Here is a 17,675-nt window from a genome sequence, read left to right on the forward strand (position 1 = left end):
TCCTCTCTCCCAGCTTTTGTTCCTGCGTTTTCATATATTTTACTTCTACAGGCATTATTAACTCTTTTTAGTAGTGAGATATCTGTGCTTGGCATTTTCTTTGTGAGATTTTAACTACAAATCCAGTTAATATTAAGAAAATCAAAAGGAAAGGCACAGAAGAAAATATTGACAAAATATAAACCCAGCAAATGATTTGTATCTGGACTACATGGAAAACTCAAAACTCAATAATTAGTAAACAAAGTGTCCAATAAAATATGTCCAATATTGGAATAGATACTTCAGCAAAGTTACGTGACTATCAAATAAGAACATAAAAAGAATTTTAATTTCATTAATCATTAAAATAATGCAAATTAAAACAACAATGATAAAACACTATCCACCTATTAGAATTGATAAAATTGAAAAGAATTACCATGCCAAATATTAAGTAGGATGTGGAGGAATTTAACTCTCATAAACTGCACTTGGAAATGTAAAATAGCATAGTCACTTTGAAAAACAATTGGCAGCTTAAGCATATAATGTGATCTGGCCATTTACTCAAGATAAATAAAAGCATATACACAAAGATTTGTAAATGAATGTTTATAACAATTTTATATATGGTAGACAAAAGCCTAGTGATCTATATGTACTTTAACAGATGAATGTATAGAGAAAATATATTCCTGCTATAGAATACTATCCAGCAATACAAGTAATAAATTATTAATAGATTAAACAAGAAGAATGAATCTCCAATTATGCTGAGTGAAAGAAAACTGTATGATTTTATTTTCATGTATGATTTTATTTTAGACAATGAAACCTAATCTGTAAAAATGGAAAGTAAATTAGTGGTCGCCTGAAGACATGGAAGAAAGAGAGGTGAATTATAAAGGTGTATAAACAAGATTTACATACCATTTTGATATGTTCATTTTTCTAATAGTAGTGACAGCTTTATTGGTGTATACATATATAAAAACCTTAACTTGTACAGTTCATAGATACGTAGTTTATTGTACATTAGCTGTATCTCAATAAAGCTGGAAATAAAGTATTTTATATTTTTTAAAGGCAACATTGAATTTGAAATCCATATGTGTTTTGAAAAACTTCAATATTATTGTTAAATAAAAAATGGAGAATTGTATATTCTTTAAGTATAATCCCAATTGTAAAATGTTTAATGCTTTAATAAATGATTTTACATTATTTATCACTTCCCGGCCTGAACCATATGGCTTATCAATTGTGATCTTTTAGAATTTTAAGAAAGCAAAATGAAAGTCTTGTTTAGGAATTATATCTAGTCACTTCAAGTATAACATCTATTATTTACAAAGAAAAAGCTGTGATCATGAGTGAAAATTCATGGAAAGCTTTAATTCAAAAAATTACATATAGATTTAAAATGTAATATCTTTCTAATTTGTATATTAATTTGTTTGATAAAATTATTTAATATAAATAAACTATGGCCTTTTTTTTTAACCAAGCCCCAGATAAATACCTCTAGATTACCTACAGCTTACTGTACAAAAATTGTCATTGCACTCTGGTATGGTTTGGTTATGTCCCACCCAAATCTCATTTTGAATTTTAGCTCCCATAATCCCCACATGTCATGGGAGAAGCCCAAGGGGAGGTAATTGAATCATGGGGATGGATTTTCCCCATGCTGTTGTCATGATAGTGAATATATTTCGTGAAATCTGATGGTTTTATAAAGGGCAGCTCCTCTGCTTACACTCACTTGCCTGCCAGCATGTAAGACATGCTTTTGCTCTTCCTTTGCCTTCTGCCATGATTGTGAGGCCTCCCCAGCCAGCTGGAACTGTGAGTCCGTTAAACCTCTTTTTCTTTATAAATTTCCCAGTTTTGGATATTTCTTCATAGCAGTATAAAAATGGACTAATACACACTCATATGAAATGAGTTAATTGTTTTTGTAAAAGTTATTCTTAATGAACTAACATTGATTTAATAATTGCAAATGCTAACTTTTAATAAATAAAATACTGAAATTAGAGGTATACTGAGTGATACATTTCCATTTCCATTATTAATTTAAAATATCCACAGAAAATGTAACTTAGATTTTGAACTCTTGTGTTGTGTACTTAATTATCAAGAGTCTTAAACTTGGGGTAAAATAAGGTGTAACAAAGAAAGGTAAAAGAAGGAAAGCACAGGAACAGCTAGCAAACCACTCAAGTTGCCACAGCTACTTTGACTCATTCAAATATTGGCTCAATATTGAACACATGACTGTGTACAGAAGATTTTAAAATGTCCCACTGATATTTTCACACATACTTCAAACTATTTCACATATAAATTGCCATATACTGTTCATATGCTTTAGTCATTAAATCTTTTTTACATCTTACCTAAGTCATATTGACTATAGTGAATACAAGCACAATTGTACATACATTTAAAGCCATCAGTACATTTCTCTCTTACAACAGAATTTTAAAATATTTCAAATAAATGGTGACATTACATCCCAATCCCTAAACACCAACGAGACAAATTTGGTATGACATAACTGACCCATAGGCCATCATCAGTTCACGAAAAGAAACAATATGTAGGTCTAAGCTAAGGCAGAGAGAGCAAGGGTAGAAAAGAGCAGAGAGAAATAAGCAGGACTTAAGTGTAGAATTAATAGGTTTTGACAACCAAAGGATGTTTATGATGAAGAGAAGGAGAAGATTCAATAATTGTTTGCATCAATTAAAAACAGTGTTTTTTTTAATATAAAGATAGAGATTAAGGGGAAAGAAACAATTTGTGAGAACATATTTAGTTTGTTTTTGCAGATGTCAGCTTCTTGGTGTAAGCATTTAATTCCAATCTGCATCTCATGAGGAGAGAGGTCAAACAGGAAGCATGTCAATTTGGAATTTACTCATATATGTGTAAAAAGTGAAAAGTAAAAAGTGAATGGTGTTACTCAGAGTACAGAGGTCAGAAGAAAAAATAAACAAAGATTGAATTTCTAGAGAAAACCAGTCTTTAAAATGTAGTCAGATAAACAAATGAAAGTCTAAAAGAGAACAACCAGAGAAGAGAAGGTAGAATCAGAGGGAAATAGTGCCCTGAAAGATGAGTTTGGTTGTTTCAAGTAGAAAGGGTAGGCTTCATTACCAAAAGTGTCCAAGACAAGAGAAGAGGCCCCTGAATTAATCTAGTAAGAGGTGATTTATTAAACCTACAGAAGCCATAATCCTAGAGAGATGGGATTTGGAGCCAGATCACCATTGGCTATAAAATCAAACTAGAAAGACTTTGCCAGCATCTTTAGTAGACTTTTTAAAAAATTGTTTAATTTGCATCTTACCTCCCTTCTGAGTTTTCGGGGAGTCTTCATTATGTGTAGTCTTGGCAAGAGAAATTGCCCCAGTATTTTTACAGAGGCAACCAGAGCACAGGGCATGTGATCAAGTCTTAACTAATCATATACCCCCACCTAAGACTTTACATCTGGAGACAATAAGGCAAAGACAAAGGGAAAATTGTAATTCATTTATAATAGTCCCACAACAATGAAGACATCATCCTAGCTAGCCATGTTTCTCCTGGTGAAGATGGTTGCTGTATGTCTTAGATCTTGATCTGAAACTGTCTTCTTAATGTATGTCTATTTTCAAACCATAGTCCAGTGTGCTGTTATGTCTACAAGCCCTGGAGAGTCTTTTAATAAGTCTAGTTTTCATGTGCTAGGTATAGTTAGAGTTTGCTATATACAAACAGAAATCCTCATTAAAACTGTCTCAAAAAGTTTACACAAGAATATTTCGCTTTGTCTTTTCAAATAAGTTTTTATTCTAGTTTCATATATTTGGTTTCCCTTTTAAGCATCATGCTAGTCTTAGTCTTCTAAGATCTTCTCTATGTTTATAAGAAGTGCTTAGGGCATTCATGGGGCTGAGCACTGCTTTAAGATGTTTCCCTGTGCACTCAGCTAAGATATATATTATATGTATATGATATATAATTAATACATATATAGATAGACATTGATATGAGTATGTATGTGTACGTATGTGTGTGTCTTTTAGTGGTTATTGTGATGATGTATTCCTTGATTCAATGTATATATTAAATTGAATGTTATCGTCCCCTACTATTAAGTTATTTATTCTCCCCTTCCTTTTTTTTATTAACAGAACCTCCCACATATACCCATTTTGACTGAGCTGCATGGCCCTAAGTGTAAAGACTTGCAGCTGTATGTGGCCATGAATGATAGGTATGATCCACAGTCAGTGCACAGCTTCCATTTCAAATCTTTTAAAATGGTTCTTGACCTCCATGTTTGAGTCCCTAGATGGCCTTGTGGAGAAATGTCTACCTGTCATCCTTGACTATTAGGTAAAAGAGAAAAGCACTCTATTTTTATTTATAGATTTTTGTGGAGTCTCTTCTGAAAAACAGTTTAGAAAAGATCCTAAATAATAACTCCTAGAAAGCAAATTTTCCACTAAACCTAATATATTCATATAGAGTCATGTATTGTTTCATGATGGAGATACATTCTGAGAAATGCATTGTTAGGTAATTCATTAGTGTGTGACTGTCATAGAGCATACGTACACAAACCTAGATGGTATAACCTACTATACACCTAGGTTATACGGTATAGCCTATTGCTCCTACGCTACAAATCTGCACAGCATGTTACTGCACTATATATTGCAGGCAATTGTAAGACAGTAGTATTTATTTGTGACATTTCTTGAGATATGTATGTTTTCTACATATATCTAAATATGGGACAGATACAGTAAAAATATGGTTTTATGCATTATAATCATATGGGACCACTGTCATATTTGTGATTTGTCATTGACCAAAATGTTGTTATAGGGCACATGATGATAATCTGGTAGAGAGTATTACATAGATGTTTTGTCAAATCTATCTATTTCAAGCTGAAAGATAAGTGGTGACTCCTGCTATCAACTTGTAGTAAATACTTTCTTTGTTATGATAAGGGATCACACCCTGTGACAGTCAAATTGTTAACGACTGAAGTTCCATCACAGATGTGAAAAAGATGCATGCAAGATATGGAGTGTCTTCATGGAGGAGATTCTTAAGCTATGGATGGTGTACAAAGGTAAATTAATTCAGCTGCATTTAGCATCCAAGGCTGCCAAAACTGCCCCAGGCCTAACTGAGCTCTTTGGGCAGCTCTTTGTCTATAAGAAGGGTTGAAAGGTATGCTGATGACCATTGCAGTGTTTATCAGAAGTGACAATATTAATCAAGGGACATTCAAGAGCGTTCAGAGATTATAGGCATCTATTGCTTTCCTTACACTCTTAAACCTATCGCCACCATCAATTTTTTTTCTTCTTGAGATGGAGTCTCACTCTGTCACCCAGGCTGGAGTACAATGACATGATCTCAGCTCACTGCTGCAACCTCCACCTCTCGGTTTCAAGTGATTCCCCTGCCTCAGCCTCCTGAGTTGCTGGAACTACAGGCGCACACCACCAGGTCTGGCTAATTTTTGTACTTTTAGTAGAGACAGGGTTTCGCCATGTTGGCAGGCTGGTCTTAAACTTCTGACATCAAGTGATCCTACCACCTTGGCCTCCCAGAGTACTAGGATTATAAGCATGAGCCACAGTGCCCGGCCCATCTCTACCATCTTACTTTGCAATAATCTCTTGTTTCATCTAATGGTTGTTAATCTAATATAATGCCCATACCTTTCTATTCCATCCTCATCACTCTGTCCTCAGGAGCATAGCCAACTAGGAATGGAAAGGAGCACAGCAGATGTTAGAATCCATTCCTATGTAGAGTCTGGGGCTGGTCCAGGGTGGGTACTGGCCAGAACTAACCAGATATACACAGAGCCAGAGATCAGAGTCACAGCCAAGAGCAAGGAAGCAAACAAAATCATGACTTGTGCAGGTAGTGGAGGTACAAATGCTTGAAGACAAGTCAGGAAGAACATAAACTCTTGGCTAAGGCCAGGCCCAACAGGATAAGTAGTGCAATGAAAATAATCACACAAATTAACTATGTAATGCAATCGAAACAAGAAGCTGTGGAAATTCCCAGTCAGAAGGAACCTTAGATATCCTTTAATTTATTGTTTCTTATTTATTTATAAGTAGAAGAAATAGTCTTCAAACAAAACCTTACGAGGAACAGAACCATAGCTCCTGAATCTGTGTGAAAGCAAGAGAAAGAGAGTCCCTTGTCAACAGTCTGTCCACACGTATCTAGACCCAATCCAAAGTTACCACCTGCCCTCCACGATCACTCTCCCTCGCAGGAGCCTCACTATAGTAAGCAAATATGATAAAGCAGTTCTGGTATAAGAATGGGTAGAAAGTCCAAAAGCATTACCAGGAGTTTTTGTATTGAAATGTGGAATTACTGATCATATAAAACTTTCTTAATTTACAGAAGAAGACTCCAAAGTTGAGAAATGATAAGCTTCTTGCCCAACCTCAAGACCAGTGTTATTCTCTCATGCCAAGGCAGGAGGATCGCGGAAGCCCGGGAGTTTGAGGCTAAAATGAGCTATGATTGTGCCAATGCACTTCATCCTGGGCTATATACCAAAACTCTATCTCTAAAATATAAACAAGTACAATAAATTTAAAAATAATTGTGACATGTGGCATTTATTAACAGTGCCTCTTAGCTCCAAATTCATCCTTGGTTGCCTTCCTTGTGAAAATAAATATAGACCCTTCACGTTTATTATTTTTGGCTATCATAATGCTAAACTTATCAGCAGAGGTCAGTACAAAGACATTTCTTTTTCTTTTTTTTTTTTTTTTCAATCCTGAATAGACATTTTGAGAAGGCAGAGGCTCCCCTCTTGGTAGTGCATTTTTTCCCCACTGCCATGTGGTTTTTACCAGGATCAAGGGCTTAAAGGGCACATCTTTTACAGTGTGTTTTATACAGTTCTTGACTCAGGAAACAATGGCATAGTAAGAAGCCCCAGAAAAATATGACCTGTGCTCTAGCCTTGTTAACTGCTGCCCACAAGGTCACTTTAACCCTGGGTGGTATGAATGTAGGGTGTACTGTGGGGCTAATAATCAGCAAGCTTGTGGCATGATCTTCATCCTGTGCAGCCCAGAGCCACTCAACCGAAGCCACAAACAGAAAAGCTCTGGGTTTTGTTGCTGACTCTCTATGCTCCCACTTCTTAGCCTCAGATCACCTGTGCCCTAGTATGTCTTTACCATCCAGAGGTCAGCAATCACACCTTCTTCACTGTGGTCACAAACCTCTTTCCAAATTTGTCCTTCCTTAACTATTCTCCCTGTTTTCATCTTTATAGTTGTTCTCTTATCATTGTTTACTAATTTTTATGTTAAATTTCTCACATTTAAATTACTAAGTCATTATTTTCTCTTGATTGTCTCCAGGCCAATACACAGTACTAAGTATTATAAGTTTATAAGTAAGATAATGCTTGAAAAAACTCTAGTACCTTGCAATACTAGAGAGTAGCTTTCAATTGGAAAACTAAAAAAAAAAAAACAAAACAAACAAACAAACAAAAACTAGAAAATTTGGCGGATGTCTTAACACCCACCATCCATATCCTAGGAATAGCTGTTATAATTAAACGTAAAGAGTATTTCAACAATTGATAAACTTAGGATGTTAAAAGAACAGTCTTAAAAATTTAAGAGATGTGGTGTGGGGCCCTCGCCCAGGTGTGCCCCAAATAAACTAAGGAACGCCAAAAAAAAAAAAATGCTTAGAGATGTGTGAGGGGGTTTACAAATGAGTTTATTAATTATGAATGTTTTTGTGTTACCATGTTTTAAAAATTAACCAAGTTGGTCACCCTAGGTGACCACAACATTTCTCATGTAATAATCATTTTTATGTTTTGTAAGACAGGATATGAATATATTATAAAATAGAAACATGAATAATTAAACAGAAAATAATAGCATATGATGTGGCAAAGTCAATAAAATAAATATATAGACTGTAGAAGCAACTATGGAAGAGTAGGACTTGCAACATCATATAAAAGGAATTTAAGAACAGAAATTGAGTAGTCATTCTTATTAACAGTGTATTCATTTTGTTTTCATATTAATTCTTCTTATGTTTTAACTCTATTATTAAAGAGACATTGACAAAGACATGCTTCAGTTAAGGCAGTTTAAATATCAAAAAAAAAAATTAGAAACTTTGGAATTGTCAGTATAAATATAGTGAATCCAATTCAGATCACATACTTGTATCTCCAGATAATCTCAGTATTATTAGACACTTTTTGAAAAAAAAAAACAATATTTGATTAAAAGATATCAAGAAAAGGCTGTTTTCAATTGGAAAACTAAAAAAAAAAAAAAAAAAAAAAGAGAAAAATTTGTGGGTATACCCAAACCCCCCCACCCATTTCCAGGGAAAATTTTTTTAAATTAAATATAAAAAGTATTTCATCAATTGATAAAGAATGTTATAAGGAACAGTCTTAAAAACTTAGGGATGTGTGATAAAGTTTACAAATGAGTTTACTAATTAGGAGTGTTTTTGTGTTATCATGTTTTAAAAGTAACCAAGTTGGATTTTAACCTACAAAAGATAAAGTTTTTGTTTCACATGTTGGATACCTTTACCTTGTGGTACGCCAGTTCATTTGTTTTGTTTTATTCTTTGCATTTGCTTGATTTAAGGCTGGCACCAAATAACCTTAGATGATGTGGGCCATATGTGGCAACCGAGGCAGATATCAGATGTCCACATTGCACTCTGTTTGTGGCTGTTTTTGCATTCTGTGGCCATTAGAGTTGCATCTCTCATCATCCATTTGGGTCTACTGAGTGTAGAAACTTGTCTCTAACAATGCCTAGAGAGCATGTGCTGTGAATATTTTATTTTGAATTATGTTTGTATTCTATTTTTGAACCATTGTGAAAACTCCCTTCCAGGACCATTGGCAAACAAGTTACCAGTCCTCATTTGTTTTCCAAGGGCCCTGGATTGACTTGCAAAATATGAACTTGAAAGTACTACGATTTCAATTATTTCAAAATATTTAATAGCTCAGACCTTTTACTTTAAGTTTCTTTGCCACTGGTCTATATCAGGGGGTTAAATTTTGCAATTATCAGTAGAAATGTTCAATCTCATTTAATGTATTATATAGAAATGTGATATTTGCAATGTATTAACACTATATTGTTAGCAAAATTTCATACTGCTGTTATTAGAAAAATACAATTAACCTGGTTCCAAAATGTAAGCATTTAATGCCTTCAATATAGGTAAAAGAAAAAGAAAAATTAATATGGAGGAGAAATTATAGCAATATATATTAGTTATAATATTCCAGATCTTTTGTCAAAAAATCATTTCTTGTTCCCTGGCTGAGTTATTTAATTCCAAGCAATTTTTTAAAAATACTAGAGTATCTAGTTTTTCACCAAATAAGATCAAGGCAAATCTTTACTTGACAAATAAATTATCTCATAATTTATCATTAAATAAAAGAAGAAGCGAAAAAAGTTCCAGAGCCTTAAAAATGTACTAAAATTATCATATTTATTCTCAAAGTTCAAATTTTTTAATTCTATGACCAGGATTAAATAGAAGCTCAAAAAGTAATTGTTAAGAACTCCAGGATATTCTTTTGTGCTGCACTGTTTAATTTGTGTTGTTTTAAGTGTACGTATACATGAAAAAATAATAAACTTACTACTTTGGTATTGGAACAAATGACATTGAATTTTAAACAAGTTTTGTCAGGTGGTACTTTGCAATTTAATTTTGATAATTCACAGTCACTTCACTCTACTTGTTAATTAAATCCTAAGACTTACTGAGCAGCAACTATACCTCTACAGCTCTGTTGATTTAATGGCACAATCATATTATCCTAAAGACATCATTATTATGCCTATTTATATACAATGGAAGGTGGATTCTAAGATCTCAAGCATCCTAGCAGACATAATGTGATAAACAGAGCTTGAATTTTGAGTCACAATCCTAGAAACAAGCCTCATTTTTTGACCCACTTCTTCCTTTTTTTATTTCCTCATCAAAATGAGGATAATGATAATCTCTACTTTACACAGTTGAAGAGAGGAGTAAGTAAGTTAATAACAGGACTATCAAAATGCCTATGGATGCCCAATGCACATGATTTTTTTTTATTCTTTGCCCAAAGTTGCACAAATAATAAATGCCAGAGCCATAATTCAAACCCAGATTTCTTGACTCCAAAACCAAGTACCATTTTCCACATGGTCGACTCATTCTCCTAGTCAAAAATCTAGTTAAACTGAAATGCATGCTACACTCAATCAGAGCCTATTATGTCAAGTACAGGGTAATCATGCTCTGCCATGTCTTTGCATGGTTACAGTTTTTCTGTGCAAGATGCATATACATGAGAGAAAGGTGCTGTGGCCTGACCTCTCTCATAGGAAGCTAGCTACATTTTGCTAATTTTCCTGTTTATGCCTCTTCGCAGTATATTGGCCTTTATTGACACACACTCTCTTTTATGTACCATGCATGCAGTGAACTGTCAAGGTGTTAAATATCTAGACTTCATTTATCTGCACAAAAAGGAAGAGAGGCACAATTTTAATAGCGAAGGATGACGAACTCCAGGTGAAGTACTTTTTCTTCAAACAAGTTTCCATAACCCACAAAGAAATAGATCCCAGTGGGATGGAACAACTTTTAACTATTTTCTCACAACTATGTGTTGTAAGCATGCTCACTGTATGGCAGGCCATGTACTAGACACTGGTGACAGAATGAACAGCAATAATACATGGTCCTGTCCTAGTGGATCTGGCAGTGTTACTGGGGGTTGGGGGGTTAACATAAAGCAAATGTTAACTGTGATGAGCTCTATGAGGGTGCTGTACAGAGGGTTTATGAGAGTCTACAGTAGGATACTTGACCTGTTCAGAAAAGCCAGGGAAGTGCTCCTTGAGGGAATACATCTAGAACTGACATCTGAAAGATGAATAAGAATAACCTAAGTGAAAAAAGGAAAAAAGTACATTCTCCTATGCAGAAGAGTGTATGCAAAGGAAATGTGCCACATGGCAAATGTGAGGGACTGAAAGTTTCAGAGTGGCTAGAATAGAAAGAGGGAAAGGGAGACTCATCCCCTCACAAGGTGGAAAATGAAGGTCACAGAAATAAAAGGATCAGTACCTCTAGTCTATTTAAGAAGGAGGGAGTATGAACATATGGGTTATAGCTTTGGCTGTAACATGCAGAATGGATTGGAGAGGGACAGATATAGAAGCTTAATAGTGCAGTAGGAGGAGACTGAGGAAAGGAACACACAGGAGAAAATCGCAAGTTGGTAATGGATCAGATACAGAGCAGGGAGAGGAAACTGTCGAGATGGGTTCTGGGCTTTGGACTAGCGTGGCTCAGGTGAATCAGCAATTGGTCCACCATGAGCCTAACAGCACAGTAGAGAGAATGAGCGGTGTCTGGGTCCATCAGCATCTCACTCTAAGAGGACAAGTCCCTTGGCTGCTGAGCCCAGTGCCTGCCCTTCTCAAAGAGACATCTGAGTTTAAACCCACTAAAACACGTCTTGTTTTTCATCAGTTAATGCACAAAGTTTAATTTCCTTAGGGCCCCTGCTGTCCTCTACAGCACCTTTGCATGAATTAGAAAAACGTGCCTCCATGGGTGAATGCAGTCCCATGTGTGAGTGGATTTCATCCCTCATCTGTTGGTCATACAACAGTGTATAATCCACGACTGTTCAACCACAACACCGGTGCCCTCTCCAAGACTTGACCTAGGACCTATACATTCTCCACCTTCCACACCCTTTCTACATGTCTCTAGGAACAAGCAAATGCCACTATGCTCCATAATTTGGGGGATATTTTCCTCTACATTATTTTTTTTAATCCAAAACTTGACTTACCACTGAGGGTACCACCTTCCTGTAGCCGTCGTCTTCCAAGTTGTGCCTGGTTTCCTCACATCCACATATCTGAGAGCCAGGACTCTCATTGCCACTGTGAGTTCATTACTCCTACATGCTTTTTAAATAAAAAGCCTCCTTGGGGGTTTGTGCATTATACCATAGTCGGATAAGTACAAGGGCTCTGAAATCTGACTCTCTGGACTCAGATCCAAGCTCTTTGACTCTTATTAGCCCTGAAACCTTCATCTAGTTATTGGACCACTCTGTGCCTTATTGTCTTCATTTCACAATGCAAAAAATAATATTACCTAATTCACTGGATTTTTAAGAATATTAAATAATACATGAAGAGCATTTATAGCTGTGTTTCACATATTGTGTCATACCCAATATGTTAGATATTATTGTTAGTATTAATCAGCTATAAAATTGTTTTCCCTTACTTATTTACCAAACAGGAAATTCTGATTCACCAGATACACTGTCATCTGAACCACAGTGTTTAATCATGCTACCTGACATCAATACCTACCTGACCAACCAGTCTAGACTTGTACTCACACTCTGCTCCCATAGTGATATCTTTGACCATGTCATTAATATAAAATTCGTTTTCCAAAATCACTAATTCAAACCTCCAATTCTCTGACTGATCCTTCATCCAACTCTTTGCTCAATTTTTCTTGCTCTGTTTTCTGACCACAAAAGGAAACCTTAGCCAGTGGCTCCTAAACTGGTTTCCTAAACTAACAGCCCTCTCCTCCCTTCACTTCCTTATCACATTAGGCTGAGATTTTAGGTTTGTTATTTCACAAGCCTTCTTACTTTTATGCTAAGTTTCCTTCACCATCTTTCTTTTTGGGACATAGCTCAGAAAAAACATAGCCTTATATCAAGTCAATAACATTTTTTTTCTGTGCTAGGCAAAACCACAGGAACCAGTAAAAACGATTCTGCTAAAATTCATGAACCAACAAAATCAAACAGATCAATAATGAACCCAGTTTTCCACATTATTCCAAACGAGTTCCAGCTGATTCCTTTCACTCAGCCTTCCTGAAGTCTGTTAGATTGCTGTATTAGAAAACGAGGGAGTTTTTATCATCAGGCTTATATTTTCAGACCTACATTTCATTGACATTCCAAAGTCAAGTGGGCAGATATATTTGTACAAGAGCTTATAAGCTAACAGTATCTCCAGACATGTTAATAATGCCATTTTTACCATTACTATTTTTGCTGGTTTGCAGATTGAATGGATGTTAGGACTGGTAGAGAACCCTGAACAAGACTGGATTTGGGAGTGGAGGCAGGAAGCCATAAGCCCTGAATAAATTCTACAATCATATTTCATTTCTACTACTAATATTTAGTAATGTTCATCTCTAAAATTCATTTAGCTAACAAAATACCAAAGACTATTTTGACAGATGCATTGACAATAGCTGCGGCACAACACTTGATTAAATTTAGCAAGTGATTATATCACTTAAAGCAAAAGGATCTTTGACCACAACTTGGATTTTAAATGAACATATTTCATTTTCACTAAATATTAATGTGCTGATTGGTCAATGTTCTAATCTGTGTTGACAATGAAAGGGCAGTGTTATCTTCTCCCAATGTCAGTGGAAGCATAATACTAAGGATTCACACATTCATGACACTTAAATACTATTTCTTTTAAGATACTCATAGTGCTTGACATTATTTATCATCCTAAGAGCAAGAATTGAGACATACCAAGTATTATTGGTCATATTTAAAATATAAAGAAATTTAAGCAAAAAAGCCTACTTGATTTATCCAAAGATGCATAAAAAGCAAGTGGTAGAACTCAGATGAAAGCTGTTTCTCAGATTCCCAGCCTTTCCTATTGGAATTTTTTACCAAAGATCATACTTCTTTCACTGTAATTGTCATTTAAGATGATTACTTAGGCTTCACCTATTTTTAAAAAATCATCTTTTATTAAATGCCAGTGGGCCAGGCGCAGTGACACAGGCCTGTAATCCCCGCACTTTGGGAGGCCAATGTAGGCAGATCACCAGTTCAGGAGATTGAGAGGATCCTGGCTAAAATGGTAAAACCCCATATACGCTAAAAATACAAAAATTAGCCAGGCTTGGCAGTGCACACCTGTAGTCCCAGCTACTCGGAAGGCTGAGGCAGGAGAATTGTTTGAACCCAGGAGGTGGAGGCTGCCAGTGAGCTGAGATCACACCACTGCACTCCAGCCTGGGTGACAGAGCAGGCTATATCTTAAAAAAAAAAAAATGCCAGTGGAGGAGATATTCTATTCTTGTTTAGGAAATTACTATAGCTTGCTCTTGATCTCTCACTCCACATCTTAAAAAAAAAAAATGCCAGTGGAGGAGATATTCTATTCTTGTTTAAGAAATTACTATAGCTTGCCCTTGATCTCTCATTCTACTACATAAGAGAAATTCCTGGTTTTAGGCAATAAAATATAATCATTTATTGATCACATCTCATGAAAGATCAGTCTGCTCTGCTCTTCATGTTTCCAATGGATTGTCTTTAAACAATTACAAAATATCCATCAGATGCTTCTCCCACTGAACACAAGTATAAAACATGGCATCTTTATATGAGAGGTTTGAGAGTCAAGGAGTCTCTTACCAACTATTTCAGTCCTCTGCAAATAACAAAAAAGTTGCTTAATGGGAACTCCATCCAACACAGTGTGGTTTATTTCTTTCATATAAGAATTCCAGAGATAGAAAGCACATGGTCTACTTCATATTTTTTTTTTTTCTGTATCATTTTAAAAATGACTGCTTCCAGGCATTACTTGTTCAATCTATACAAAAAGAAAAGAATAGGGAAAGAACCCATCAGCAGACTTTGGGCAAAACAGTATCACCTGGAAAATCCTAGCTGCGAATAGCCTGAGAATGTAATGCTTGTCTTTTATTTTGGAGGCAAAGGAAAAGTGGGGTGAAAGGTATATTAAATGAGAAAACCCACTCTTTCTGCTCAACAATCTGTCTTCCACATCCTTCCAACTCTATCTTGACTAATTAAATCAGCTGCCAATTCAGAGGGGAAACAGCGAGAGATGCTTTGGGATATAAACCAGGAAATTTTCCCAAATTAGTTCTTCATTTTTTTTTTCCATATATATATATATATATATATATATATATATATATATATATAAAATTGCATTTTAGGTTCGGAGGTACATGTAAAGGACATGCGGGATTGCTGCATAGGTACATACATGGCATTGTGGTTTACTGCCTCCATCCCTATCACCTATATCTGGCATTTCTCCCCATGTTATTCCTCCCCAACTCCCTACCCCACACTGCCCCTTGCCTAGTCACCCCCACCCACAGACCTCAGTGTGTGATGTTCCCTTCCCTGTGTCCATGTGTTCTCATTGTTCAACACCTGCCTATGAGTGAGAATATGCGATGTTTGATTTTCTGTTCTTGGGTCAGTTTGCTGAGAATGATGGTTTCCAGGTTCCTCTTAAGTACAATATGTACAAGCTCTTTCTGGCTCCCAGAGTCATAATTTGATTTTTTTCATATCCACAAAAGTCAAAATAATTAATAAAAGAGATATACAAACTGTACCAAAAAGAAAGAAAAGCTCTTACAGTGAAATAACCAAGATATCTTAGGTAGGAGATATATTAAATCGCTATTTCTGCTCTATTTTTCACTCTTAATTTGCTAGTTGTGTGTCTACTTAACAATAGAGAGACCTGTAAATAGCAAGGCCATTAATCCATTCTCATGAATTTGTATTCACGTTTTTTTTTTTTTAGATGGAGTCTCATTCTATCACCCAGGTTGGAGTGCAGCAGTGCGATCTCGGCTCACTGTCAACCTCCGCCTCCCAGGTTCAAGTGATTCTCCTGCCTCAGTCTCCTGGGTAGCTAGGATTACAGGTGCCAGCTACCACATCCAGATAATTTTTGTATTTTTCTGTAGAAAAGGGGTTTCGCCATGTTAGCCAAGCCCAAGCTGGTCTTGAACTTCTGACCTCAAGGAATCTGCCTGCCTAAGCCTCCCAAAGTTCTGGGATTACAGGCATGAACCATTGCACCCAGCCTCACATTTTTTTTTTAATGACCTCGTCCTCGTTTCTACTCAGGACTACCCTGCCTCTAGGAAAAAGACTGAAGTCAAAACTACCTGTCATGTTTAAAATAATATAGGACAAAGTTTGTGGCATTTGCTATGTGACCTTGAGAAAGTTATTAAATCTTTCTGAACCACGTTTGTACCATCTAAAAACAGGATCTTTATAAATATACCAGAAGGAGGCAGTGAATGTCACATAAAAGAGCACTTGTCACTGTATATGCAAGAAATTATTAGCAATGCATGACTTCATTCCCAGAGAACACTTTGAGAAACAGTGAAAATTCTGAGTGTGTGAAAATGGAAGGTCACCCACAAATGATATTGCTCAAACTCCTGGAGCCAGAATCTGCCAAAGATGATAATTATTATGAAAATAAATAATAATGTATTCATAATAATATTAATAGTTGTTATTGACAATAATTGTCTATTATTTTTATTACTGCTATTGTTTTAACATAATTTCTAGGTTTTCTTAAGTATCAGGTACTTAGCTAAGAACGTTAGATCCTTTATTCCTCCAAAGAAATCCATAGCATAGATGGAGAAACTAAGATTTGTGCAATTAAGCAATGAGTCCAAGTAAGTTGTGACCCTGGATTCAAACCCACATTTTTTTTAAGTTTAAATTATTTCCTAGGACATAGTATGCTAGGTAATCAATAAAGAATCTAAAATGACTTCTTCCATTTTTTTTTTGTCCATGAATTGTACATCACCTTAACTGAAATATGACCTTCTGACAGCATCCAATGTGTGAATCTGATTCATTGCTGTATCCCCACAGCCTAGGACAGTGTTCTCAGTGAATGAATGAATGTCTTTTATTAGAATAAGCAAACTTACAGGAGACATTTTTTCTGATATTTTGGAAAATCATAGTACAATTTTTCCCCAATCTCTTCAAATGATAATAAAAATTAGTCACTTAGTTAATCATAGCAGTATAAACCTTTATAGAATATTTTCCATTTTTGGAAATAGGTATTTTTTTAAATCTCAGAAATATTCTCAGAAGTATTGGTGTTTATGACCAATATGATGCTTTATTAGCTGCATTGGAAAATGTGGTGTATAAACACAACAGATTACCATAAAAAGGAATATGATCAAGTCATTTGCAGCAACATGGATGGAACATTATGTTAAATGAAGTAAAGCAGGAATAGAAACTTAAACTCCAAATATACTCTCTCATGCAGACGCTAAAAGGAAAGTTGTTCTCATAGAAGTATAAAGTAGAACAGAGCACACTAGAAGCTGGGAAAGGCAAGGGAAAGGGGGAGTATTAGGGAGAGATTTGCTAAAGGATACAAAGTTACAGCTAGCTAGGAGAAATAAGTTCTAGTGTTCTATAGCAGGGGTTCCTAACCGCCCCCCCCCACTCCCCCTGGCCAAAGACTGCTACTGGTCTGTGGCTTGTTAGGAACTTGGCCACACAACAGAAGGTGAGTGGTATTAGGTGAGTGAGCGAAGCTTCATCTGTGTTTACAGCCATTCCTCATCGCTCACATTACCGCCTGAGCTCCACCTCCTGTCTGATCAGCAGCCACATTAGATTCTCATAGGAGCGCAAACCCTATTGTCAACTATGCATGTGAGGGATCTAGGTTGCATGCTCCTTATCA

The sequence above is a fragment of the Sapajus apella genome, unplaced genomic scaffold, assembly GCF_009761245.1.
Source record: "Sapajus apella isolate SASKATOON/1434 unplaced genomic scaffold, GSC_monkey_1.0 scaffold6, whole genome shotgun sequence".
Lineage (NCBI taxonomy): Eukaryota > Metazoa > Chordata > Mammalia > Primates > Cebidae > Sapajus > Sapajus apella.